The sequence below is a fragment of the Sceloporus occidentalis genome, unplaced genomic scaffold (assembly GCF_023333645.1).
Source record: "Sceloporus occidentalis isolate IW3139 unplaced genomic scaffold, rSceOcc1.0.p SCAF_3, whole genome shotgun sequence".
Taxonomy (NCBI): Eukaryota; Metazoa; Chordata; class Lepidosauria; order Squamata; family Phrynosomatidae; genus Sceloporus; species Sceloporus occidentalis.
Genome location: NW_028316983.1, coordinates 192,853,018 through 192,879,781, shown reverse-complemented (window position 1 = coordinate 192,879,781; position 26,764 = coordinate 192,853,018).

The window sequence follows — 26,764 nt, the reverse complement described above, 5'->3', positions numbered from 1 at the left end:
TATCTGGTCATTTGGTGTCTCTGGCCCCACTCCTAAACTCTCTAGCATGGCTCTGAGCAGTGAGACATAATTTTATCCTGGCCTTGCTTTCACAAGAGACCTGCAAATGTGCTTCCCCTCCCATATCATTGCGCCAGATTGGTGGGGACCCAAACTGAAAGTTTCCAATTGTTCTTAAAGAAGAAGACACCTCCCCCTATAGCTATAAAGTATAAAGTCTTGCTAATCCTCCTCAACTTATTTTTTTCTCATTACGATCCCAAATTTTGCTTGCTGACCTTATAAAGCTAGTCTATTCCCCAAGGTCTTTTTAGTCTGATAATTACACCACTTACAAAAAAATTTCCAAGACCGCTTATGTGCTAACTGCTAAACACAGTCAATATATTGTAAAATAATAATGTTGCATACATGACTTTTACAGAATTAAATGAGCTCACTCCATATATAGTTGGTCTAACAGGTCATAATATTTGCCATTGCTTACAATTTAAGAGTAATTTTAGAATCTAGTTGTGGAGTTACAGTAATTCTGCAACAACTCCCATTAAAGTCAATAGATATCATGAGCATAAGTTGCAAAATACAATATTTTAAAACACTCTTTCACACCAAGAACTATGAAACTCCCTGCATATTTAGAAACCTTTAATTCCTTGGGTGAAAAAAATGATTTAAAAATATATAATAATACAATGCCATTCCAAGATTTCAGAAGACTCAAGAAATGAGTTATAAAGAAAAATATTCTGGGTGTGCATTTACACTGTAGAAATAATGCAGTTTGACACCACATTAACTTCCATAACTCTATCATACAGAATCTTGGGATTTGTAGTTTTGTGAGGCACCAGCACTCTTTCGGAAAGAATGATAAAGACTTGTGAAACAACAATCCCAGAATTTCATAGGATGGAGCTACTATGCTTAAAGGGTATCCACCTGCAGTATTTCTACAATGTAGATGCAACCTAACCTAAACATTATTTCCTAGTCCTGATTAGCGTAGACCCACTGAATCGACAAGATTTACATTAACGCCACAGGCTAGTGTTAAAGTTGATTTAACATTATTCATCAAGGTAATCTAGTGCTCTGTCTGCACTGCAGAAATAATGCAGTTTGACGTCACTTTAACTGCCATGGCTCAATGCTATGGAATTTTGTGATTTGTAGTTATGAGAGATATTTTAGCCTTCTCTGTCAGTGAGTTATGGTGCTACAACAAACTACATATCCCAGGATTCCACAGCATTGATCTATGGCAGATAAAGTGGTGTCAAACTGCATTATTTCTGCAGTGCAGATGCAGCCTAGGTTATCTCAGATATACTGTCATAGGAATAAACTGAAAGAACAGTCTGAAACATTTGAAATTTGTGAATTTCCTATATGAAAGCAACTTGCAAGAGATCTATTTAATAGCACACTTCTGTGATTTTTCCATGTGCTTTGGGTAAGGGAACATATTCAAAGTATGATTGCACATTTGTATCTTAAAATTATTTCTTTCCTTTCCTGTTATGTTACATGTTCCCCAATTGTGTTCCAGAGGGGCACCAAACAGCAATGCCCACTCTCTGATATTCTTTTTGGCCTGGCCATTGAGGCACTCATAAAGCCAATTAGGCATGACTAAGGGTTTTTAGGTTAATGAAACAGTACATAAAATTGAAGGCTTTCATGGCCGGCATCCATAGTTTTTTGTGGGTTTTTCAGGCTATGTGGCCATGTTCCAGAAAAGTTTCTTCCTGACGTTTCGCCAGCATCTGTGGCTGGCATTGAAGATGCCAGCCACAGATGCTGGCGAAACGTCAGGAAGAAACTTTTCTGGAACATGGCCACATAGCCTGAAAAACCCACAAAAAACTATAGTACATAAAATCGATTTGTATGCCAATGACATTTTGTTGTTCTTAAAGAACATAGAGCCTCTTTCACAGCACATGAGCAGACCTTACAGGATTTTGACAGATATACAGGTTTTCATTTAACCAACAGAAGTCTTCATTGCTTTGTCTGAGTTCTTCAAGAGATTTATAAAAATGGTGGCAGGAGAAAACTAAGTTAAGGCTGACCCCATCCGGTTTTAAATATCTAGGGGTTTTAATAGCAAAGGACTTGTGCCAGATGGTGCCCTGTAATTATAAACTTCTTGTGAAATAGCTGAAGGACAAATTAGGGCAGTGGAATCTTTTCATCTTTTCATGCAGGGGTGGGTAGCATTATTTAAAATGGCTGCATTGCCAAAAATTCTGTTCTTTTTTCAGACCATCCCTCTCCACCCTCTCAAGTAATATTTTAATATGTGGCACTCAGAGATAAACCAAATTATTTTTGAATGTAATACAGCCAGGTTCTCCAGGTGTTTTAGGCATGGCACTTCATGAAATGGCGACCCAGGTTCACCTGAATTGGAAATTTATTTCAATGCCTTCCAGATCAATTATGTCACTCAATTTTTCCACCAAACAGACAGACATTCCTGAACTGCCTTGGAGCTAGATCTGGCCTCCCTTGGAGAGCTCAGTGCCATTATTACACCTTCATTGGGGAGGGTAGTCTGTAGAATTCACAATCTATATTTATTTCATACTCCTATGGCCTAGAAAAAGTGGAGATATATTCTTGCTCCAAGCACTTCGCCAATACAACCATTTGTTTCTCATCCCCTGTTTGCAGCGCGTGACAGATGGGTTTGTTTCCATCCATGGTACAGCAGGGGAGTCTTTATAGTGAGAGACCTATTTGTACATGGTAGACTCAGGTCCAGAGAGTTGCTGATCAAGACCCTTTCACCCTTCCAGCCCTCTTGGATGCAATTGAATCAAACTGCCTCCCCCCCCCCCCCCGCTTTAACTCAGCTCACTAAGAGAAATGAACTTCCTTGCTTGCTTACCCTGTTTGAAGGCATGTGAGTAAATGCAGATATCTGCAATAAAGGTAGAGTGGCAAATATGTAAGTGGATGCTAGATGAGACTTTTGGTGTGGGCTGATACATAAATTGGGGTGGGAGGTGGACTTAAACATTCAAATTACAGATTCAGAGTGGGTTAAAATCTTGAGGAGTCCCCCTATATAATTCCAGTTCTATAGCCCTGAAAGAAACTACCCCTAAAGTTCAGCATAGATGGTACCTCACACGACTACAATTTGCACACATTACTAAGAACCCCACCTCGAGCAGTTGGAGAGGGTGTAGCAAGAGAAGAACCTTCCTGCACATGGGGTATGATTGTCCAAAATTATTTGCATTGTGGCTCTTCATAGTTCATTTAGCTTCACAAATCACTCAACAAAAATTGTCCCTTCTCCAGAACTTTTATTGTTTTCAGTGTTTATTAATGAAAACAAAACAGTGTGTTATAAAGAAATTATTGCATTTTTGCTGGTGTTGTACAGGATTGAGATTGCCAGGATTTGGAAAACTGGGAGGGTAAATATGACTGGTGGTCCTGATTTTGGAATTTTGAGCTCAGTCTAGAAATTTGCGGGGTTTTAATCCTCTTCTGCTTTTTGAAGAATGATTGCCTCTGCTTATAGCTTATCTCAATGATGTTGGAGCAGAAGTGGGTCTTCTTTTGTAAGATGGCTCCCTTAAGATGGACATGTTGGCATGAATGTAGTCTCTTTCTGCTCTGAGCCCATCTTCTGTTTATGTAACATTACCTTTTTATATCCCATGTGACTTTAAATCTCTGTTGTTGGTTTTTAAATGCCTGCACTTTTCAAATCACATTTTTATTCAAATAGCAAGCCCTTTTGTGTGTGTCTCATCTAAGGTAGACCCATTGAATCAATGTGATTTATGTAGATGTTAACTTATGCTTCAGTGGTTAGTTCAGTGAGTCTACCCCTGAATTTTATATCTCCATTCCATCCACAAATCTGTATTTTGTACTCATTTATTATTATTATTAACCTTTATTTATGAAGCACTGTAAATTTACACAACGCTGTACATACAATCTTTTTAATTAGATGGTTCCCTGCCCTCGGACTTACAATCTAAAGAGACATGACACAGAAGGAGAAGGGAGTGGTGGAGGGAAAGGGTAAGAGGTCCAGCAGTTCCTCTCTACCTCCAAGGCCTGGACCAAGGCAGATGGACTGGAGGGAGGGCTTGGGTTCTTAATGGATGGTTAATCATTTTCCAGGGAAAATACATACTCTCAAGTAGGATAATGCATATACAGTACATAGCAATACAGGAAATGGTTTGATAAACAGACAACAAAAGAACACCAAATAGCAAGCAACAAGTATTTGTTCATAATTGTTTTAATTGTTTGTACACCGCTTTGATCTGCGGAAAAGCGGTATATAAATAAATTTATTATTATTATTATTATTATTATTATTATTATTATATTTCATATGTAAAACCTATTTAGTTGTAAGACTTTTGTAATTAAATTTATCTGCCAAAGTTGGAATGTTTGTTAAAATTTCAAGGCAACATAATTAATGACTGGTAGTAAAAGTTTTCAGTTGGCAGACAAAAACATATAACAATATATTCTCTTGTTTTATTTACATAATCGTACACATTTTGTATCTTTGCCTCAGAAAAAAGTAATGGAAAACTACATTCTTTTTCTATGGTATCATTCTATATACATTCATGAGGGGTCAGATATGACTGTCAAATCTTCTTAGCTATTATGTGACCTAAATCACATATTAACCTTGACATTATCTTTTCCTGTCATTTCTTTTAGCTCTAAGCACATATATTATTACATTTGGTTTATAATTAGGTTTCACTTTATTAATCAGGAAGATGCTTTCATTAATGACATTAAGCAAGTTTTCACTAGGTGATGGAATGGCCTAACCTGTGCCAGCAGGAACACTTAGCATGGGGTGCATTGATTTTTTCCACAAGTTCAGAGGTACAAATTATGATAGCATGATTTGCAAAACGAATTAGAATTAAATTATAGAGCACTGAAGAAGACTCCTTCCATCTGTTACTATCTCTATTACACTCTCCTTTCATTCAGTAGTGAAGAAATTGAAGACTATCCACAAATTGATTTTAAAGCTAAGCTAAAATGAGAGAGAGAGAGAGAGAGAGAGAGAGAGAGAGAATCTGTCATGCAACAAGTCCAGAAATTCAACACTGCCATTGGCATGAATACAGGAGTAACCCAGAGAATATGTATATTCAAATTTATTGATTAATTTCAACTAATTCGAACCTTTCTGAAGCCAACACTGCCATGTTGAGTCTGCCACGAAGGCTGCATCTGCATTGCAGAAATAATGCAGTTTGATACCTCTATAACTTCCATGGCTCAATGCTATAGAATTCTGGGATTTGTAGTTTTGTGAGATAGTTAGGCTTTTCTGTCAAAGAACCCAGGTGCCACAACACATCCCAGGATGCCATAGACTGGAGCCATGGCAGTTAAAGTGGTGTCAAACTGCACTCTCACTAGAGTGCAGATGCAGCCCTTGTGGCAGACATCACACCTCCTGGAAGTGATAGTTCTTCAAGAATTGGGATCTTTCCAAGAGAAAGAAGTCTTGAAGAAGTCCTGAAACCCAAGTAGTGGCAAGACGCTTCTGGTCTACTTCTGGAATAGCCCACATCCTATTGCTTTTCAATCTCTAATAAATCTTGCGTTACCAAATCCTATTGTAATATAACCTGAATCTTATATTTGTCAGGTGCTTCTTTGTCGAGTCTCAAAGCATAAGAAACTCTGCTGAATACCTACGTTTCCTTCTGCTGTTAAAGGTCCAGGGGCTCAAAGAAAGTATAAGAGTAATGTCCAAAATGTGTTGGGCTGCAAGTTGTGCTCAGCTTTACATGCAAAGCATGTGAGAAAATCCAGCCTTCTGTGTTCTATCCATAAAAAATTGTTGATTGTTCTAAGTGGGAAATTAGCAGTCTTTATACATGCTGGTCAGTGCTTTAATGAGTCACTATGGCAGGATACAGACCGCCCCTTTCCCCAATGTATCGGGGCTTGAGCTGCCACAGCAACAGCCCCAGAGGCCCTGATCCACCACTTTTCCAGGCCTCGGGGAAGTGGCAAAATGCTGCTTCCCCATGGCCTGGAAAGGGGTGTCCTTGGGGTTTCATGCCCCAATGACACCCCAACAGTGGCGGGGAAAGGGAGAAAGGGGCTGCTCGGCCCCTTTCTCTTTGTATCGCTGGCGCGAGCATTTAAAGGCCACGCCAGCGATACGTGCAGCAGAAGGAGCTCCGAAAGCGTCCTACAGTGGCACCATGACATGATGCCCACTCCACGCCATTTGGACACGGCACATCTGTCACATCAAAATGGTGGCTCCCATGTAGACAGGGTGCCGCCGTTTTGACGTACAAAGTACGTCCTAGGGCTGTGGGGTGTCTGTAAAGGACGCCCCGAGGCAACCCTAGTAGGCATCCAGGCCAGCGCTTTGCGCCGGTCTGGATACCGCCAATATGATCTTAATAAAGAGCAAATAATTTGCATAATATGGAAATATGGCTGCAACTAGAAAAGGTAACTAAAAGAAAGAAAAATCAGAGTAAAACTGATGTGGAGGAGATTTAGAAGATGGAAAAGCTGGAGTCAGAGAAAGGTCAGCACAAAAGGAAAAGAGTTGGGTGGAGGCAAGAGAGAGAAAGCACTGTTGGGTGAGTAAGGGATGATTTGGTCATTGAAGACAAAACAAGCCTTGGTATTACACTTATGTCATGGATACTTCTGCATTCTTCAGGGAATCTTTTCCTGCCAGAATGCATGGTAGTTTGCAAGGAAGCACACAGGGACGTAGCCAGGATTTTAGGAAGGAGTGGGGGGTCCAGACTAAGTGCCACCATTATAATGGGGCTTGGGCGCAGAGGTGCAGCAGCACACACCATTCATTTTTCTAATGGAAGGGGGGGTCCGGACCCCAAGAACCCCCCCCCCTTGGCTACGTCCCTGAAGCACAGGAAACTTAAGTCATAAACACACACACACACACACACACACACAGAGAGAGAGAGAGAGAGAGAGAGAGAGAGAGAGAGAGAGAGATCCCAGTAGAAAATCACACTAGTGTCTAGCATATCCAGGACAATCTATTCTTAAAAGTTGAAGCCTTATCCTGCATCCAACAAGGACTTGCATTTAACTGCTTGCTTTTGAGAAGGACAAGTTTCTTTGGCAAGCAGGGAGCATGAGCATGAGGAACTGCCATGGGAAACTGTGAGCAAGAATATTACTGCATGAGACCTCTTCTCACCACAATCACATCCATTAAAAAAAAAGGAAACATACTAATTTCAGAGCAGCCATTACCACACCTCTCTGCAATAATATGGCTGGGACTGCTTCTGCAATCACACTTTTTTTCTACACTTCCCCTTTAACCTGCCTCCCTGCCATATGCACACTCAGCATACCTTTCAGTTTTTATTTTATTTTAATTTTTTCTTTTTCACATAATTTCAGAGCTTTGTTACTGCGATTTAAGGTTTTTTAAAAAAATAAAGGAAAAGAAAAGAAAAAAGAGAGACAACCAGGATTCTTGGGCATAGCAACAGGGAGGGTGGACACAGTCATGGACATTTGGGGGGGCGGAGACACTTCCGTTATGCGACTGCCAAGATTGCAACTGCCCCAGCAGTGATGTTTCATGCTTGAGGACTAGCACAATTGTCAGCTCATTGATGGGTCTCCCCCATCAGAGGTGAATAGAAAAGGATGTCCTAACCATGCTTGGGGGCACAGCAGCTATGGGTCAGAAGTAACATCATGTAATAAATATCACCAAAGCCACTATTTTCCAGCTGTACTCATGCTTTAAAAGCTGTATGCAGTAATCTCCCAGGTTCCATAGGGCTATCTTCCCACCCTCTCAACTTTCTAGGGCAAAGCTTTGGAAAATCCAAGTTTTTTCCTCCAAATTCTCCATGTAATGTGAAAGACAAGAAGAAATGAATTCATTATGAGGCTCTCTGCAGCAAGCTTACTCCTTAGTATTTGTTACCTATATCGTTATTATTCAATTATTACTCAGTGTTGACTAAAAATGAAATTGGAATGGTCCAATAATGCAAGGGATATATTATTGCATTTTCATAAAGCAGGTTAATTTTGCAACCATCTGACAATAAAAGTAAATTATTCAAGTTTAATAGAAAAACTGGTGTCAAAGAAAATGAAATACGAATTCTACAGCAGTGAGAACAATTTGTAGTGGAGGGAATGGAAATGTAGTAATAAGTTATGAGGGCAAGATTGACAGGAAAGAAATCATTTTACAGTATGAGATTGTTCTAAAAAAAATAGAAACAGATTAGTCCATTAGAAGAACTACATCACCCTATATTTTCTATCACATTTACAAAATAATGTATATCCTGAATTAGCACAACAGCAAATAATTTATTTGCTTCCTCTCCCCTCCCGGTTAGATTTTTTTTAGTTTATGCATTGTCTCTTTACTTCATCAATATAAAACATAGAAATTTCATGATCTGAAATTTTAGAAGTGGAGAAAGGAGGTGCTGTATAAATGTTAGGAGGAGGAAGAAGATAAATATTAGGAGTAAATGTGGGAAGAAACATGAGAGAGTGGTCTCATACTGAGTTTGTCCATTGGTCCAGCTAGCGCGAGTACAGTCGGCCCTTCTTATACATGGATTTTTTATACACGGATTCAAGCATCCACAGTTTGAAAATGTTCAAAAAAGTATAAATTTCAAATATCAAACCTTGATTTTCCATTTTTCATAAGGTGCACCATTTTGCTATGTCATTATATTTAATGGGACTTGAGTATCCATGGATTTTGTTATCCATGGGGGATATTGGAACCAAACCCCTGCATATAACAAGGATCCACTGTACTGTCAAGACTGAATGGCAGCAGTTCTGCCTGGCAACAAGATTTGAAGCAGGGTTTCCCAACCCTGCTTAGAGATTCTGAGGATTGAGTTTGGGGCCTTATGCACTCCATCACTGAGCTGCAGACCTTTCCTTTTCTTGGAAAGAGAAGAAAAATCATATGATCAAATAAGCATAAGAAGCCCTATGGAGATGAGGAACCGTGTGTTTGTGTACCAGTGACTGATTGGTCAACACATTTCATATGGACATTTTTGCTGAAGTTGTAGCCATTTCATTTTTGCAAAGGTTTAACTCTGTTTTTTTTTCTTTTTTTGCAGTCCCCACTGCATCATTTGCTCTTGTTATATTCAAAATAGAGGCAATGTTATTGCTTCTTGCATTTCAGTGCAACACTATTAACTTCTAGCATTTCTACTTGCAAAGTTCATTTTATAAAAATATTTCACTTGACAAAAAAAAAAAAAAAAAAAAAGAATGCTTTTATCACACAGTGACCTTGTACCTGTCTGTTTATCAGTTACTCTATAAATATCTCTGGCTCCACTGAGTCCATCTGTTACTTTTCAGATTCATATGACACTGGTTTGTAATACAGATCAATGTTCTCAGTGCTTCTGTTTCTGTCTCATGGTGATAATGTGCCTTACCCAAATGACATTTTTATGTGTACATCTACATTTCTAAATTGCTTTCTCTCCCTCCTGTGGCAGATGAGCGCTCTCTCTAACATGAGATATAGCATTCTGTATAAATGACATAAACAGAGGTAGGAATCATCTATCCATCCATGTTGTTGGACTGTTACTTCCAGCATTCTTAACTGTACTTTCTCAGGGCTGTGGGACTTTCAGTCAAACATTTGGTAGCCTGTATGATTCCCACCTCTGGTGGCCATATGCAAAAGAGAGCAGGGCTTTGATATCTTATTATTTGTATGGAGGACAAAGTTTCACTGGGTAAACCTGCATGAGAAAAGTGTACTCTGTCTCCTTCTACTCCTTTTTGAGTACCCTCTCTCACTTATAATAGCACTTAAATGTAATAATTTATAAGGGCTGGAGGGACCTGTTAATGGCAGAGAAGTACCCATAACAGATCAATTGACACCTATGAAAGCAACCATCAGAAAAGAAAAAATGGAAACCAAAATAAGCCAACCAGCCAACCAATGTAAAACAATATAAGAATTCATTCCAAGCTATTGGGGAAAAGGAATTAACCAAGCCCATGCTGCTCTCCTTCTTGAAAATACAACAGTGTGGGATGGAAACTTTATCCAGCTTTATCCTGAAACAAGATTGGCGCACTTCTCACCTGTGTATCTTGCATGGGTCTGAAGTCCTGAGAGGCTTTTACAAAATGCAGGACCTCCTTATTGCTTCCCATATTCCAAAGAAGAAACTGGAGGCATATCTCAAGATACTAAAAAAAAGTTGTTTTATTTATAAAAGTAAAGCAAAGAAAAAGCTATGCACTTTTCCAACCTGTGTCAGCACTTAAACCTTCTTCAGAGGCCTACTTGTAGAAATGAGTGGACAAATAAAAACCAGTTTTTCTTTAATGATTTGAGATTTCCTGCTCCAGATAATTTTTGAATTAAGATATCTGGGACATGAATTTATGTTTCCTAAGGAGTTATAGAGAAAATGAGACAATATAACACATATTATTACATTATATATATATATAACATAATAAAGCATTTAAATGGGTAGAGAAATCATAAACTTCAGATTCACTGAAGAGGTGGAGACACCCTGCTGCTGATTAAATGGAGATCCACTGGCATGGAAAGCTCCAACCCTACTCCTGGTTCCACCTGCAGAAAGCTACATTTTCACAGTTTTCCTGCTCATGGTGGCATTTAGGGGCTGTGAACCATTTGGTCCAATGTCTCACCATTCACTCAAAGGGGCCCACTACAGGTTCCTCATGTCTGTCAGCCTAGCACAGGGATGAAGTGGTAGATTGACTGGTTTTTCACTCATGAGTCTACTTGGGATAGTATCATATAAGAACAGATTGAAATAGCAATAATCTTCCTTAGGTTCTACAGCTGTTTGCTAAATGTGTACTTTTATGTTGTACACCTTTTCTTGCTTTAGACATAGGCTGAATTGTTATGGACTTGTGATGGATCGTCCTGCCCTGTGGCAGAATTTGCAGTATAGGATCCTTCTTCTTTACATTGATATTATACTTTCATATTGACTCAGTCTGCAAGATAGATGAATACTGGAAGGCAGGGTATGTTTTCATTTTAAAGTGATAAATGTGACTGACATTTCCATGCAGCTATTGTGTACACAAGGAATTCTGAATAAGAACAGTCTATTGCACTTAGGGTGGAAAAATAAAATGCACAGATATAGGATGGGTGACACCTGGCTGAATGAAACTACGTGTGAAAGGGATCTAGGAGTCCAAGTAGACCACAAGTTGAACATGAGTGAACAGTGTGATGCGGCAGCTAAAAAGGCCAATGCAATTTTAGGCTGCATCAATAAAAGTATAGTGTCTAGATCAAGAGAAGTAATAGTGCCACTGTATTCTGCTTTGGTCAGGCCCCACCTAGAATATTGTGTCCAGTTCTGGGCGCCACAATTCAGAAAGGACATTGAGAAACTGGAGCGTGTCCAAAGGAGGGCGACAAAAATGGTGAAGGGTCTGGAAACCATGCCCTATGAGGAATGACTTAGGGAGCTGGGGATGTTTAGCCTGGAGAAAAGAAGGTTAAGAGGTGATATGATAGACCTGTTTAAATATTTGAAAGGATGCCATGTTGAAGAGGGAGCAAGCTTGTTTTCTGCTGCTCCAGAGAACAGGACCCGGAACAATGGATGCAAGCTACAGGAAAAGAGATTCCACCTCAACATTAGGAGGAACTTCCTGACAGTAAGGGCTGTTCGACAGTGAAATGCACTCCCTTGGAGTGTAGTGGAGTCTCCTTCCTTGGAGGTCTTTAAACAGAGGCTGGATGGCCATCTGTCAGGGATGCTTTGAATTGGATTTCCTGCATGGCAGGGGGTTGGACTGGATGGCCCTAGTGGTCTCTTCCAACTCTACGATTCTATGATTCTATGATTCTATGATTCCTATAAATTTGAATTGTCAATAAAATATTCACCAACATAGAGTTGCACATGCATTGGAGCTGCTGGGTTAAGATATACATTGTAAAATATTACTAGAGACGACACCCTCCTCCTCCTCCTCCTTTTCTTCTTCACAGCAGCAGAACTATTAACAGAGCAATGGCTAATTACACTGGATAATAATGTGGTCCCATGCAAAATCAATGGACCTCCGCTTAATTTATATGCTATAAAATGGTTTGAAATAGCTTAGGCCAGCTATAGTTAAGAATTCTCCATCAAGAAACTTCATCAACACTTTAAGAACTAGTTGGCTCAATATGAAAAGCAAAATTGGGGGCAGTTTGTCAATGTATTTAAGCGGAAAGTGGGCAAGAAATCAATAGTAATCTACCATTTATGAGTTTTCTAAGTACTAGTTCTTTCAGCTGTACTAAAGCACATCTCCTCTGTCTGTCTGTCTCTGTATATATTCCTCGTTCTTTCTGTTTATATATTTCTATTTCCCACACACCTTTCTAAAGGTTCTCTCAAATTTCAATTGAAATGCATTATACACATTTATTGATGAGATGACTCATGCTGTCAGAGGACAGTCTGGCTCCAGGACCAGGTGAGGAGTCATCTAATGACAGATTTCATGACCTTAGTCTTTGATAATAACCTTATTTGTATACTTAACTTCACTAAAACATCTATTTCCCCAAGTCTCTTCATTTTTCTGGCAGCTTTCCTTTTCCTTTTCTATCCTTCTTACATTTCACTCAGGCCAAAAAGTTCAGGACAGTCTTCTGTGTAATGGTACACAAAATTGGAAATCAATCCCAGGTCAGATGGTGACTTCACAAAGGAGAACATTTCAACCAGAATAGTACCACTCTAAAGTTCAGGGCCTGATGGGACAATGTACCAAACAATGCTGAATGATATCTTCTCTTGCTGTCAGAAATTTTAATGCTAGATCAGATTTAACGCCCCATGCCCCCCAAAAAAGTATGCTAAAAATAAAATCTTCAGTTTGTTGCTGAAAATGTATCTATTTACTCTAAAACATGGAAAAGGAAGTGAAGGCACTTAAGTTTAATTTCCATCTCTTGTAACCAATAAACACATTCTATAATCTTACATGTTACAACTTAGCCTCTTTGCACTCACATTTTCCTTGAGGTTTGATGTCCATAACTTCTTTACTATAGTATCAGTCCAGAATCTAACCTAAGATTGTGATCAATCAATAGCTTGGAGGAGTTTCATTGCTGCAATCTAAGGATGTGCTTGCGCATGACCTCTGTATCTTGGTACTTTCCTTATCATAGCTGATGTTAGCCACTGTTGAAAGGGTTGGACTGATTTCATCAGTATTTTAGTTTATTAACCCTAGAAACAAAAGCACAAACAGAGATAGAGCACTAGAGGGCCCTTCATTGCAGTCTACACAGCACATAGATATATGCACACACCTTTAAAAAAGTTTCAGGAAAAGACAGCTTTATCATCCTAAATTACAATTGTAAAGTTATATAACTGTCTTATTTGGGGAGGGGGAATTATAAGTAACTAACTACTACCAAGTTCTTCCAAGTTCTTCCAAGTTCTGCATCACTGTGCTCTCCATTCTGTGACAAAGGTGTGGGTGGAAGCAGCAACAGCAACAGCATTGTTCCTCCTGTCTTGCCCCATACTTAATTTGTGTGTGCTGCTCCTGAGTTCAATCAGACCATGACAAGGATCAGAACCTTCTTTGTGGCACTGCTTCACCTACAAAATACCATTCCCAAGGAATTCAAAGACAAAGACTTGTTAATGAGTAAGCAAAGGGATCTTGTAGAACTTTTGACACTAACTGTGGTCTTATCTGCACTGCAAAATTAAAGCAGCTTGACACCACTTTAAATGCCATGGCTCATAGAATCATAGAATAGGAAGAGACCACACGGGCCATCCAGTCCAACCCCATGCCATGCAAGAACTCACAGTTAAAGCCTCCCCAACAGATGGCTATCCAGCCTCTGTTTAAAGACCTTTAAGGAAGGAGACTCCACTACACTCCAAGGAAGTGTATTCCACTGTTGAATAGACCTTACTGTCAGGAAGTTCCTTGTAATGCTGAAGTGGAATCTATTTTCCTATAGCTTGCATCGATTGTTTCAGGTCCTGTTCTCTGGAACAGCAGAAAACTAGCTTGCTCCCTCTTCAATATGATATCCCTTCAAATATTTAAACAGGGCTATCATATCACCTCTTAACCTTATCTTCTCCAGGCTAAACATCCCCAGCTCCCTAAGTCATTCCTCACAGGGCATGGTTTCGAGACCTTCACCATTTTAGTTGCCCTCCTTTGGACATGCTCGTTTCTCAATGTCCTTCTTGAATTGTGGTGCCCAGAACTGGACACAGTATTCGAGGTGGGGCCTGACCAAAGCAGAATACAATGGCACTATTACTTCCCTTGATTTAGACACTATACTTCTATTGATGCAGCCTAAAATTGCATTGGCCTTTTTAGCTGCCACATCGCACTGTTGACTCATGTTCAACTTTTGATCTACTTGTACTCCTAGATCCCTTTCACATGTAGTCTTGTTCAGCCATGTGTCTCCCATCCTATATCTGTGCATTTCATTTTTCCACCCTAAGTGCAGTACCTTACCTTTCTTCCTGTTGAATTTCATTTTGATAGCTTTAGCCCAGTTGTCTAGTCTATTCAGGTCATTTTGAATTTTGATCCTGTCCTCTGGGGTGTTAACTACTCCTCCTAATTTGGTGTCATCTGCAAATTTGATAGGTATACCCTAACCTGGAACATAGCGAGATGGAGACTTGATTGATTTCCTGATGAAATTTCACATTATAGCTCTTCGAGAAACTTGGCTTACCTCTGCTGATGAGCAGGCAAATTTACCCGGCTTCTAATCCTGGTCCAGACCAGCATGAAAAGATAAATATAAAGGAAGGGCCTCTGGGGGCTTAAGCATATCGGTGAATGAGTCTTTGGGTTGGCAGAGTGAAGAGTTAGCTCTGAACTCAGTTCCAAATTTCATATTGGTGGTAAAATTCCAATTCAAACTCATGAATATAATTTATTTCAATGTATACATGTCACCAACTATCTTGTCTTTCTTCTTCAGTAGTATGTGGGACGAGCTGCAGAATCTAATCCTTGAATTAAATTTAAAATATCCTAGGGCCATCAAAGTCATATTGGGGGATTTTAATGCCAGAGTAGAGTCTTCTTTACAGGAGTTTGTTCAAAAGGGGATTGTTCCAGCTTTTTATCTACAAAATGAATCAACATGGCATCCCTGTGGCCGAATAAAGAACGAAACTGGTTCTTGATTCATTTCATTAGTTTATAACTGTAACCTTCAGATTCTGGGGAGTAGACATGATAGCTTTGTTTCTCCTGTCATGTTTCACTCCAGCATGTCTAGTAGTGTACTGGATTATATTTGTGTTTCATCTGGGAACAAAGGCTTATTTTCAGATATTAAAGTTCTTGTGAGGGAGGATAGAGCAACTTTCCAAGATCTTAGACCCAGTAGCGCTGAAGTAGAATACCTGTGGACTAACATGGAAGATGGTCAGGCCAGAAGGCTCAAATGGAGAAAGGTAGACAAGGAATTACTTGCTAAATTTCTGTTTTCTGAGCAGATTATGTCTGAATATAGATGAATAATGGTAGGCAATTTAGACAGGGATGATCCCCTTCTTGGCTTTGATAATCTTTGTAGTCTACTAAAAGGATGTCTAATCGATGAGTCCCCACACAGAAAACCCCAGTCTGTTGGATCAACTTGGTTTGATCTTGATTGTGTTAGAGCCAGGAGACGCTTGAGATCTGTGATGCATCAGACTCAATATCAGCCCTCAGTTGTGAATCATTCTAAGATGTTAACTCTTGGATGCAATTATAAGAAGCTCTGGGTGAATTTGGAATCATCTGCTAAGGGATCGAATACTGCCATTTTCTGGTTTACAGTAAATGGTTTGTTGAAAGAACGGAGATTACATTCTGATGTTCCTATTCCAGCTTTAGTCTGGGAGGACTTTTTCCTAAACTTATTTCAAAATCCTAATCAAGAATTTTCAGATGCTTCATCAGATGATCTTTCTATTCTAGCAGAGACACCCTTGTGGATCCCAGTCACAGTGGATTAAATTAAAAGTATTATACAAACCTTGAAGTCAAACAAAGGCCAGGGGAAGACCTACTCCCACCAGAAATTTTCAAGTCATATGTTGACTGTTGGGTGCCTGTTCTGGCTGGCCTGTTCACTTTTATTAATAACACAGGTCATTTTTCGTCTGGCTGGAAACTCTCCATCATTGTGCCCATATACAAAAATGGCAGCTAAGAGGATCCTAAAAACTATAGACCCATAAGCCTAATTGACATTGTGGCTGAAATGTACACAAAACATCTATTAGGCAATATTGAAGATTGGATTGTTGATAGAAACCTGTTAGTGGAAGAATAAGTGGGATTCAGATAAGGTAGATCCACCATAGATAATTGTTTTATTTTACACTATCTAATTACAAAGTACATGTCTGAAGGAAAACAACTTTTTACAGCATTTATTAATCTTAGAGCAGCATTTGACACAATCAACAGAGATACCCTTTTGTCTAAACTGGCAGAAATAAATATGGAGCATAAAGCTCTATATTCAGACACTTGCTTGAAAGTGCGTATTGATGCCAGCAGTGCATTGTCCAAGAAAGTTAATGTGCACAAAGGAGTAAGACAGGGATACATTTTGGCTCCCACCCTATTTAATTTATGTTAATGATATTCCTGGTTTTCTTTCTTCAACATTGGTCCATACTCTTAAGATAGGTAATTTGTTTCTAAATGTTCTCCTTCATGCTAATGATATGGTTTTGATCGCCAGATTGCAAGTAGGTTTAAAACGGCTACTACAGAACTTTGCCAATTACTGTTCTCCTAATTCTTTAGTTATTAACAAAGATAAGTCTAAGGTGGTGGTATTTGGGAAAAGATGTAAAAAATACAACTGGTTCCTGGAGGGTGATGTGATATAACAAGTCAGTTTGTATCTTTATCTAGGATTATTATTCTCAAATACAAGGAAATAGGCAAACCACTTTAGAAGAAACAAACAGAGAGCTGTAACAAATTCTAATGTGCTCTATTTATATATTTATTATTTATTTATTTAGGTATTTATATCCCGCCCTTCAGCCCTAATGGCTCTCAGGGCAGCTTACAATTATTTTTAATCAGACAGTTTCCTGCCCTCAGGCTTACAATCTAAAAGACATGACACAAAAGGAGAAGGGAATGGTGGAGGGAAAGGGGATGAGGTGCAGTGGTTCTTCTCTCCCTCTGAGGCCTGGACCAAGGCAGATGGATTGGAGGGAGGGTTCTTCCTTCTTCCAGGCTAGTCCTGATGGAGCTGGACCTGCCTGGTGATTTTTTTTCTGAAATAAAGACATATATTAAGTTAATTAGCTGCAATCATCCTACAAGCTTATCCCCTATTCTAAAAGTTCTAAAGTCTAAGCTAAAATCTTTCCCATTCTATCTTATGGTCCAGAATTATTTGGAAGCTCCCCCTTTGGATCAGGCACAAAACTGCTTCCTACGGAGGATTCTTGGAACTGATAAGAACACCCCAGCCCAAGCAGTCAGAGCAGAACTTGGAGTCCATTCAATTCAAGGTCAAGTTATGATAAAAACCTTGAACTACTGGTCAAAGATCTCTAAAATGGATTCTAGAAGATTCCCCAAACTTTGCTTAGAAGAACAGCTAGTCATTGGGCATCCAAATTTCTGGGTATGTCAACTATCCCTTCTATTGTTCTAACTAGGCTTTTCTTCTTCCAATTTTCACCTAGGTGGGTGTACAGTCCAGGAATCTTTAAAATAAAGGGTCTGGGATATCAATGCGCAATTAGACATAGCCTCGTTGGATGGCTGTAAATCTCTAAAGTGGTTATCTAAAAATAAAATGATATTGGTCACACAGAGCCAGAGAACAGCATTCATTAGAACCAGATTTGAATAACTGAACTCCATGGTAAGAACAGGGAGATTCCAAAAAATACCTTACCATGAAAGAATATGTATTTGTGGCACTTCAGCTGTAGAGGACATTGCACATATCCTGTTCAATTGTTGTCTATATGATAAGGAGAGATCCCATTACTTACAACCATTTTTGGTTAATATGACCAACTGGAATCCCACCGTCAAATTGTCCCATCTCCTTTCTGGAGAGAATTTACACCTAGTGTGATGTCTTGCAAAATTTATTGTAAAAGCTGCTTATTTAAGAGATCAATTTATCATACCAAACAGGGTCTCATGCCATGGAGATGAGTTTATTTAATACCCTTATTGATTTCCTCTACACTGTTTTAGATGGTTTGTCTTATCTTAGTCTAATGTATTTGTAATGGAGAGCACGCCCAGCTGACCAATCAGGAGGCAGCTGAGGGCCAGCCAATGAAATGAGGGCTGTGATTTGTGAACATTCCGGGCGTCCATTGGGGATGAGCAGTTGGAATGTTCTAGGTTATGAGGCATTTAGGGGGTTAGAACCCAAGGGGAAAAGGCTGGAGGAGAGGTTGGGGAAGAGAGTTGATAGGAATATGTCCAGAGAGGGACAGAGAAGTCCTAGGATAGATAAAGAGGATAGAGGGGAAGAAAGGTACATAGTAACAAGGGGGAAAATACATTTGTAACCAAAAGGAATGCGCCTGAACTAAGTTCAAGTCATATCTGTTAAACAACTTGTTCAATAAAGTTCATATGCTTTTGTTTCACCTTAAAGACGTGCCGGCCATATCTGTTTATCCACGCTACTATATTGAATAATACTGTGAACCCACCATATATTAAAGGGGGTTCGTTACAGGAATTGGAGGGCAGCGGGGTGGAATAATAGAAGTCCCAAGTGCATGCCATGAAAGAGAGGTCAGTTGTTAACAGTATTTTGCACCCTATCTTATTATGTTTGCTTTTATTTAGCTAGTATTGGCTTTACCTCTTAACTCTTGTCTTAATTTTATATGAGCTTTTAGATGTGACCAAGTTTTATTTTTGTATGTATTTTAACACTCGGATTTTCTATTTTGTATTTTGCAATTTGTATCATGCATTTCTTGATACGGTCAGCTGACTGATCAATAAACATGTTATTGTATGTATATTTTTGTATTGGATAGGTTTACCCCCAATTCTGTCATCCAAGTCATTGATAAAGATGTTGAATAGCACTGGGCCCAGGACAGAGACCTGTGGGACCCCACTGGTCACTTCTCTCCAGGCTGAAAAGAAGCCATTGTTGAGCACCCTTTGGGTTTGGTTGGTCAACCAATTACTAATCCATGTAACAGATGCCTTGTCTATCCCACATTCTACAAGCTTCTTGGCAAGAATGTCATGGGGAACCTCGGGGAATGATATGAAATTCCCGATTTGTAGTTTTGTGAGATATTTAATTTTTCTCTGGTACCACAACAAACTACCAATCCCAGAATTCGATAACACTGAGTTATGGCAGGAAAAATAGTGTCAAAACGCATTATTTCTGCAGTGCAAATGGAGCCTGAGAGAAAGAAAAAGTTGTAGCATAAGATTTCACTGACTATATTCTTAGTCTACAAATTGTATTCTTCAAGAGGTTTGTCTGGACATTCCACTGTATTCTTTTGTACCCTTTTTTAATTATTTAAGAACTACCATTGGGAAATTTTGCTTCTAGTACCCTGCAAGGATATGCCTTTAATGTAGCTTTGTGGCAGAGGTGGTGGTAGTGGTAATACAGTTGCTGCTGCAGCTGCAGCTTCTGCTTCTGCTTTTTAGGTCCTGTCTTTGGACTCATTTTGACATGTTTTCACTTGTGTTGATAAATGTGATATATTTATACATTTACTGAGAAGTCATTTTAGAGGATTTACTAAGCAGTAGATGCCAGAGCCAATGCTCTTTTATACAATGCTGGACAAACACTGATAAAAAGGTTACCTTAGTTATAGCACAAAATCATACAGTAATTAGTAGGGTGAGAGAAGCACAAAAAAAAGAAATGTAGCAGGTATGAACATGTAATAAACATATTTACTAAGAAGCTGGCAAGGAAATGCAACTTAGGCCCGGTACAGACAGGCCCCGAAGGATGCCCTCGTCATGTGCAAGGCGCGCTCCGCCCACATTCCCCTCTCCTCTCGCACATGATGAGGGCGTCCTCGCTGCACAGTGCTGAATAGACGGTGCACGTATCGATGACATCACTGCTGCATGGTCTCCAGAGGGAGCCGTGCAGCAGCAATGTGCTCACGCCACCACCAGCTGTTTGCGGCAGTGCAAAAAGGAGCCACTTTTTAACTTTCCTTTTGTTGCGTAGCCGCACCACGCAATTTGGTTGCTGCAGCACGGCTACGCAGCAAAGAGAAACTGCTCCCGGCCGCCTCTTCCTGGTGCTCTGTACCATGCCTTAAGCTCCTTCACGGGTACTGTAATACCTAATACTCAAAGGACAATGACAAGCCACCTATGTCTATCTGCATTTTAACGAATATTTATGCAAAGAGTAGCAATGACATCAAGAGTTGTAATTTCTTGTCTCACTCAGTACCATTAGTGATCTATAATGCTGGACTTGAGAGTTGTAAAGCAAACAATATCACGCTCACCATCAAGTACTTCTCTAGTTTGGATTTTAACCAGTGTTGTCCCTTCTCTCTCTTTTTCCCATTATAGTCATTCAGTAATGGGAGTTGGGCTCTGGGCAGATGACATTTATAAATACATTTTAAACTCTTGAGGATGGGGCTTTTCCCTAAAACATTCCATTTTTTATTATTATTGAAGTTACAATTTGAATCAAGCTTCCTCACTCTCATCTTCAGTAAAGGCTCATTTCTATGAGTGGTTTTCTAACATGAAATCATTCTATCCCAGACTGATTGGCTGAAAGTGGAGAAGAGAACTCTCTTGTTATTCATCTCCATCTTTCAAATGCCGTGGAATCTCTGAGGCCAAACTTGCTTCATGCATTTCCCCCTCTCTCCCTCTGTAGGCTGCCTTTTGAAGGTCAGGTGAAGACCAAAATGTTACCTTTTGTTTTCCTTTTGATTTCTGTGTGTACCACGAGATTCCATGTCTTTCCTTTGAAGAGCACACTGACTGCCACTTCTGTGTTGCTTGTATGCTCCTCTAATCCCTCTTGCTCCCCCCCCCCCAAACTCTCTTTCAGCTTTCCTCTTCTCTCGGCACTTTATGCAATTCCTTAGAGCTTCATACTGAAGAGGCATGACTTGACTGCAAGCTTTCAAGAGTCACAAGTGAAATGAGCTCAGGAACTCAATGGTGTCTCTTGATACAGAGTGTAAAAAACTTTCCTAAATGCTCAGTTTCAGTGGTCAGGTACTGAAGACTAGGGGGAAAAGAATGGGACAATAAAATTAAAGGAAATATGAAATGCAAAGTCAAGAGCTATCTCAGTATAATGGGCTGTGGTAAGATTGGATTCTGGTTCAATAAACACAGTTTAAAAGTGCATAGAATCCATTTATTTAAATGCTACACATTCCAAGAGGCTGCATAATATTCAAAATATCTCATCATGGTAGCATTATCTCTGTTGTCATAGATTTCCACCTTGACAGGGCTTATCATTCTTCCAACTAACAATTTTGTTAGTTCCATTCAATGCCAGTATTACCATCTTATTCACACTGTCATCCTGAAAATATTTCTCAGTTATGCAGCAGCTGGAAATGAAACCTTCCATATCAGATTCAAGCACAGTTAATCCTTCACCTCCAGTGAGATTTAAAGTTTCTTCTCTCTAATTAAATAAGTCAATAAGTAAGCAATATTTATTCAGTCAATGACCAGCAAAATTTAAAAGCTAATTAAATAAAAAGTTGCTAACCCTACACAAACCAGTTAAGCAAAGATAACTAGAAGGCAGAAATTTGTATCTAAGTACCTTAAGCATAACCCAAAGCTACTTGGATTTAGAATACCAGACCATAATAATCACCTAGCACAGTGGTGCACAAGAAAAGATTCAAGACATGTCCTTTTCAGCTAGTATAGCTCCCAATCACTACATTCAGTCTTCTAGCCCATTAGCAAGAAAGGTACATATAAAATTAATTGATATAGTTAAGGCTTAACTCATTTTGAAACATTTACCAGTTTTTTTCTGGTCATTGAACCATGAATTGGGATCTAGACTCATATTATATATTATTTATTATTATTTATTATTTTATTTTCTTATATCTTGCCTTTCTCCCAATATAGGGACAAAATAGAATGAGTGTTTTTTTCAGAAAATGATGTTGGACTGCAAATACCATTATTCCCAGCCTACACAGCCAGGGGTGATAAAAATAGTAATCCAGCAACAAAACTGGGTGGTTCCATGTTCTCCACCCTCATCTAGAGGAGCTGAAACACCAATTGTCAGTTTAATTCTTAATATTAGCAATGACCACCTCTGACTATTCCTATGAAATTCATGGGGCTACCATATGAAATTCATGGGGTTTACAGGCAACTTGAAGTCACATGTACACACACACACACACACACACACACACACACACACACAGCAATGACCAAGCAATTCCCATAAAGTTGCTGATTGGTTCCTTTCTGTCTCCCATTAACCTGTCACAGCAACATTAATTTCAGCACAACTTAGGCCTGATATAGACGGCCAAAAGCACTGTTGTGGGGCCAGTTTTAGGGCTCCTGTCTGTATCGCCCTTTATTTATCTCTAGATTTACCTTGTTTTAATCTGATTGTACTTCCTCAGCTCTTTAGACCATACAGTCTAGTCTGCACAAGGACACTCTTGTGACATTAGTGGGGATAAAGAAGAGAGGGGCTACCAATTAATGCTATTAATAATATACTCTGGCAATTATTCTGAACAGATAGACTGAATAAATCAAATAAAATTCTTTTGGTAGCAGTACGTTCAATTTCAATTAATATGCATCAATTTTATTTTTTTTAAATTACATGGACTGGGAATTCATCCAGACTGTGAAGTACCTTATCTCCCAGTGAAGCAGTGTAAATTTGTAGGACATTTCCATGGGGAAGAGGACTTTTGTTAGCTCCATTGTCCTTCCCCCCTGCCTCTTTTGCTCTTTTTGCTGTAGATTTTTATTCCATTAAAGATGGTGGCTGTGGTGGGTTAGCATCAGGAATAATGGGTATAAAGAACAGGAGGGAAAGTGGGAGCAAACTATGGAGTTTATAACACAGGTTAAAAAGCATCTTACCTCTCCTGAATTGAATTCTATTCCAGGCTGCATTCTGATACTATTGCACATGTTTTTGCTGCCGACGTCACTGGGTGGGTGCATCCCAGGTAACTTCCAGCTAGAATCTCAATTTAGCTAGCCAATTTACAAGCCAGGAATCTATCGTATTTGAAAAAAAGCTGGCTGAACTCGAATTCTAGCCAAAGGTTACCCAGGATGCACCTGCCCAGCGACATCGGTAGCAAAAATGTGTGAGATATTTATCAGGATGCAGTCAGAATTAGAATTCAATTTGGGAGATGTAAGCCACTTTTTAAAGCTGTGTGATAAGTTCCTTAGTGCAATAGAATATGTAGAAAATCTGGGATAACTGTAGACAAGAATGGATCCATAATAGATGAGAGAATGAGTAGTGGCAAAAAAGGAAGTGTAAAGGGAACTGCATAAGAATAAAGGCACATGAAGAATTGGAAATGGTCCTCAGAAGAGGAAAATGAAAAAATAGAGTGACTGCAGAGAAAGGCATCAAAAAAGTGAGAATTTAAGAGAGAGAAGGAGAAAGTATTGATAGAAGAGAGATGCTAGGAATGTAATTTTTCATTTATTTTCTTCTCCAAAGTAGCAACAAATAATTTCAGAATTTTTCTTCGCACTACAAGAAAGTCTTCAAAAGCCACACAGTTTTCAAAACTTATTTACAATTTGAGATTTTTTCTGTGCAAAATTTGCACATGGTTGTTTTGTTCAGAAAATAGCATTTTCTGCATGTAAAGTAAACTTTCAATGCAGAAATAATAATCAAGGGGGGGAAAGCTATAATGAGTATATTTTTCTGTGTAAAATTCACACTTAGTTGATTTGCAAAGAAAACAGCATTTTCTGCATACAAAATAAAATTATAAATAAATAACATTATAAATAATAAATAATAATAAAACCTTTATTTATACTCTGCTTTTCTGCTGTAAAGTATTCAAAATGGCTTACAGTTTAATGCAGGAATATTAATTCTTGTGCAGAACATTCTGTTTTCTATCCAAACCAACCATGTGCCAATATTATGTTGAACAAATACCCAACAACAGCATTTTTTTTCTTTACAGAATATGGCGGGTTACAGACTGCCAGAAAGTACGCGATGAGCGCGTACTAGGGTTAGGAAGGGGCGGTGCTTCCGCACCCCCCTAACCCTAGTACGCACTCCATGTGCACAAAATGGTGGCGGCCATTCCACACGGCCGCCGCCATCTTGACATAGTGGACACGCTGTATCCGCACGTCGCACCCCGGAAATGACGCCTCGAGCGCGCGACTAGTGCCTCGCAGCATCTCTTCCAGGGTGCGAGAAGGAGCGCGATTTCCAAGCTCCTTCTCTGCAGTGTCCGGGAGCCACGCGGTTTAAAGGCTGGGGCTCCCGGATGCTGCAAGCGGAGGCGGAGCCAGACCGCTACTTTTCGGCATTCTGTAATCCGCCTATAACATTTTCTGCACATGAATTAATATGTCTTCATTGAAATATCATTTTTATGCAGAAAATGCTTTCCCCTGTATATAAAATGCTTGCTGTTTTCTGTGAAAAACAACTACACAAGAATTTTGCACATAATGTGTTTCAGTGAAGATTCTGATGATTTTAGGACACTTCTCAATTTTCAGCCATTCATGACATGTTTTTGAATATTCTTTCCATCCCTAGTGGTTGTGGGATTGTGAAACTTTCCAATGTTCGGACAGCTGTTTTCTTTCCCCCAAGATCAAAACAGGGTCCAGTGGGGAGGGGGGCAGAACTGAGACCATAGAGGACATTTTCCAGAAGTTGCATCTCCCTGCCAAGTCGGAGACATTGGGAAAGGTATGCTAGTTTGCTGGCCTCCCTGGAACGGAAACACAAGCTTCAAACCACAATGCAGCAGTTATGTCATGGCAGGAGGAGGCTAGGGGGCATGGCCAGAGGTGATTTAAAGCCCTGCTGTCCCCAGCTCCTCATTCTGGCCTGGGCGACTGACCCACTCTCCCACTTCTAGTGCAGTATGAAGTTTCTTTGTTGCTTCAGGGCCGGATAGGAATTTTCCCCCTTTTTCATGGGCTTTTTTGCCTATCCCATACTGTTCCCAGTAAGAATTGAACAATTAGTGAGGGTGCAGTCTAAATAGGTCATTATTTGGCAGGATTAGAGTGTGATTTAGAGTTTGGTGAGCACCTAGGGCACTATTTGGGTGGAAGGAAGGTCTCTGGAACTACCTCTTTAGATTTTGGGACTAGAGAAGTGGAGAAAGAGACTGCCCTTGTAGCTGGCCTGAAAGATAAACCTTCCCTTTAATCTTGAGACAGGGACTTTCTGATTGATCTTCCTGATATTGGCTGGCCAGCGAGTAACCCAGCCTTTGGATTCTCATTGGCGCTTAGGTGTGGTTGTCCAAGGGAAGCTGCAAAGGTGTTCTGGGGGAAAGACTACTTGCTGCAGCTGCTCCCACACTAGGCTATTCTTCTACCTTAGATGCAGTTCTTTTAAGAAATCACTAAATAGGACAAGTTAATAAATGGCTCAATTTTCATCCCAGTTCCTCATGCCTTGTCCCATTATTTCTGGGGTTGGTCAGCAAATTAAATCCTATTGATTAGTTCTAAGCAGAGTAGCCTCATTGAATCAATGGACTAAAATATAGGTAAATCCCATTCATTCATCAAGTCTATCTACTTGGGACTCACAATAGGGTGAAGGCCTAAGGTTTAATGTAAACTTAATTAACAGAGATAGGCACACAGATACAAATAGTATTTTAGTACAAAAAAACACAGTGACACTCCCCCCACCCTTTTCTGACTTTACAACGTTCAGCATGTGGAATGATGCTCCTGCTTTCAGCTGAAGATTTCATTGTGTGCCCAGGCCTACTTTTCTTCACTAATCTCCCAATTATGCACGGTGATTTTGATCATTTTTTTCTATTCTCTTGTTGTTTTATCATTTGATTACTTTGCATTATTATTTTCGTCATATTAACATTGCAAATGCTTCATGATTTTTTGTTTAAAATGAAAAGTGATAGAAAATATCTTACACAATAAGGAAATAATAGTTGGTAGATATTAATTCTCTATGTATGAAAATGAAGCTCTATACAGTTACAGACACAAGAGGAAGAAGGAGGAAGGGAGTAGAAAAGGAGAGCATTCCTTGGGGCATATCAGTTTACAGGTCCAGACTATCTGAAAGACCAACTGCCTTGACAGACTGGAAATAAAGGCCAACATTGGGGCAGAGTGGGGGCATGGTGTTCACATAACGCACACCCCGACTCCGCCCCTATGCTGGCATGATGGTGCCCCCTCCCCCCGCTGCCCAGCAGGCAGCATCACGATGCTCCTCTAGTGCTGTGTCCAGGTGATGCAGAGCTAAATGAGTGCTGAAAAGCTGCAATGCTGGCGGCTATGATGCCCCTTCCTTGGAGCAAAAAGGAGCCATAAAAGTGGCTCCTTTTTGCACCATGAAAAGGTCAGATTAGGGTGTGGCGTATAGTTGTCGTGGCCCCTATCCAACACTGAAGGGGGTGGTCTGTACAGCCCTCAT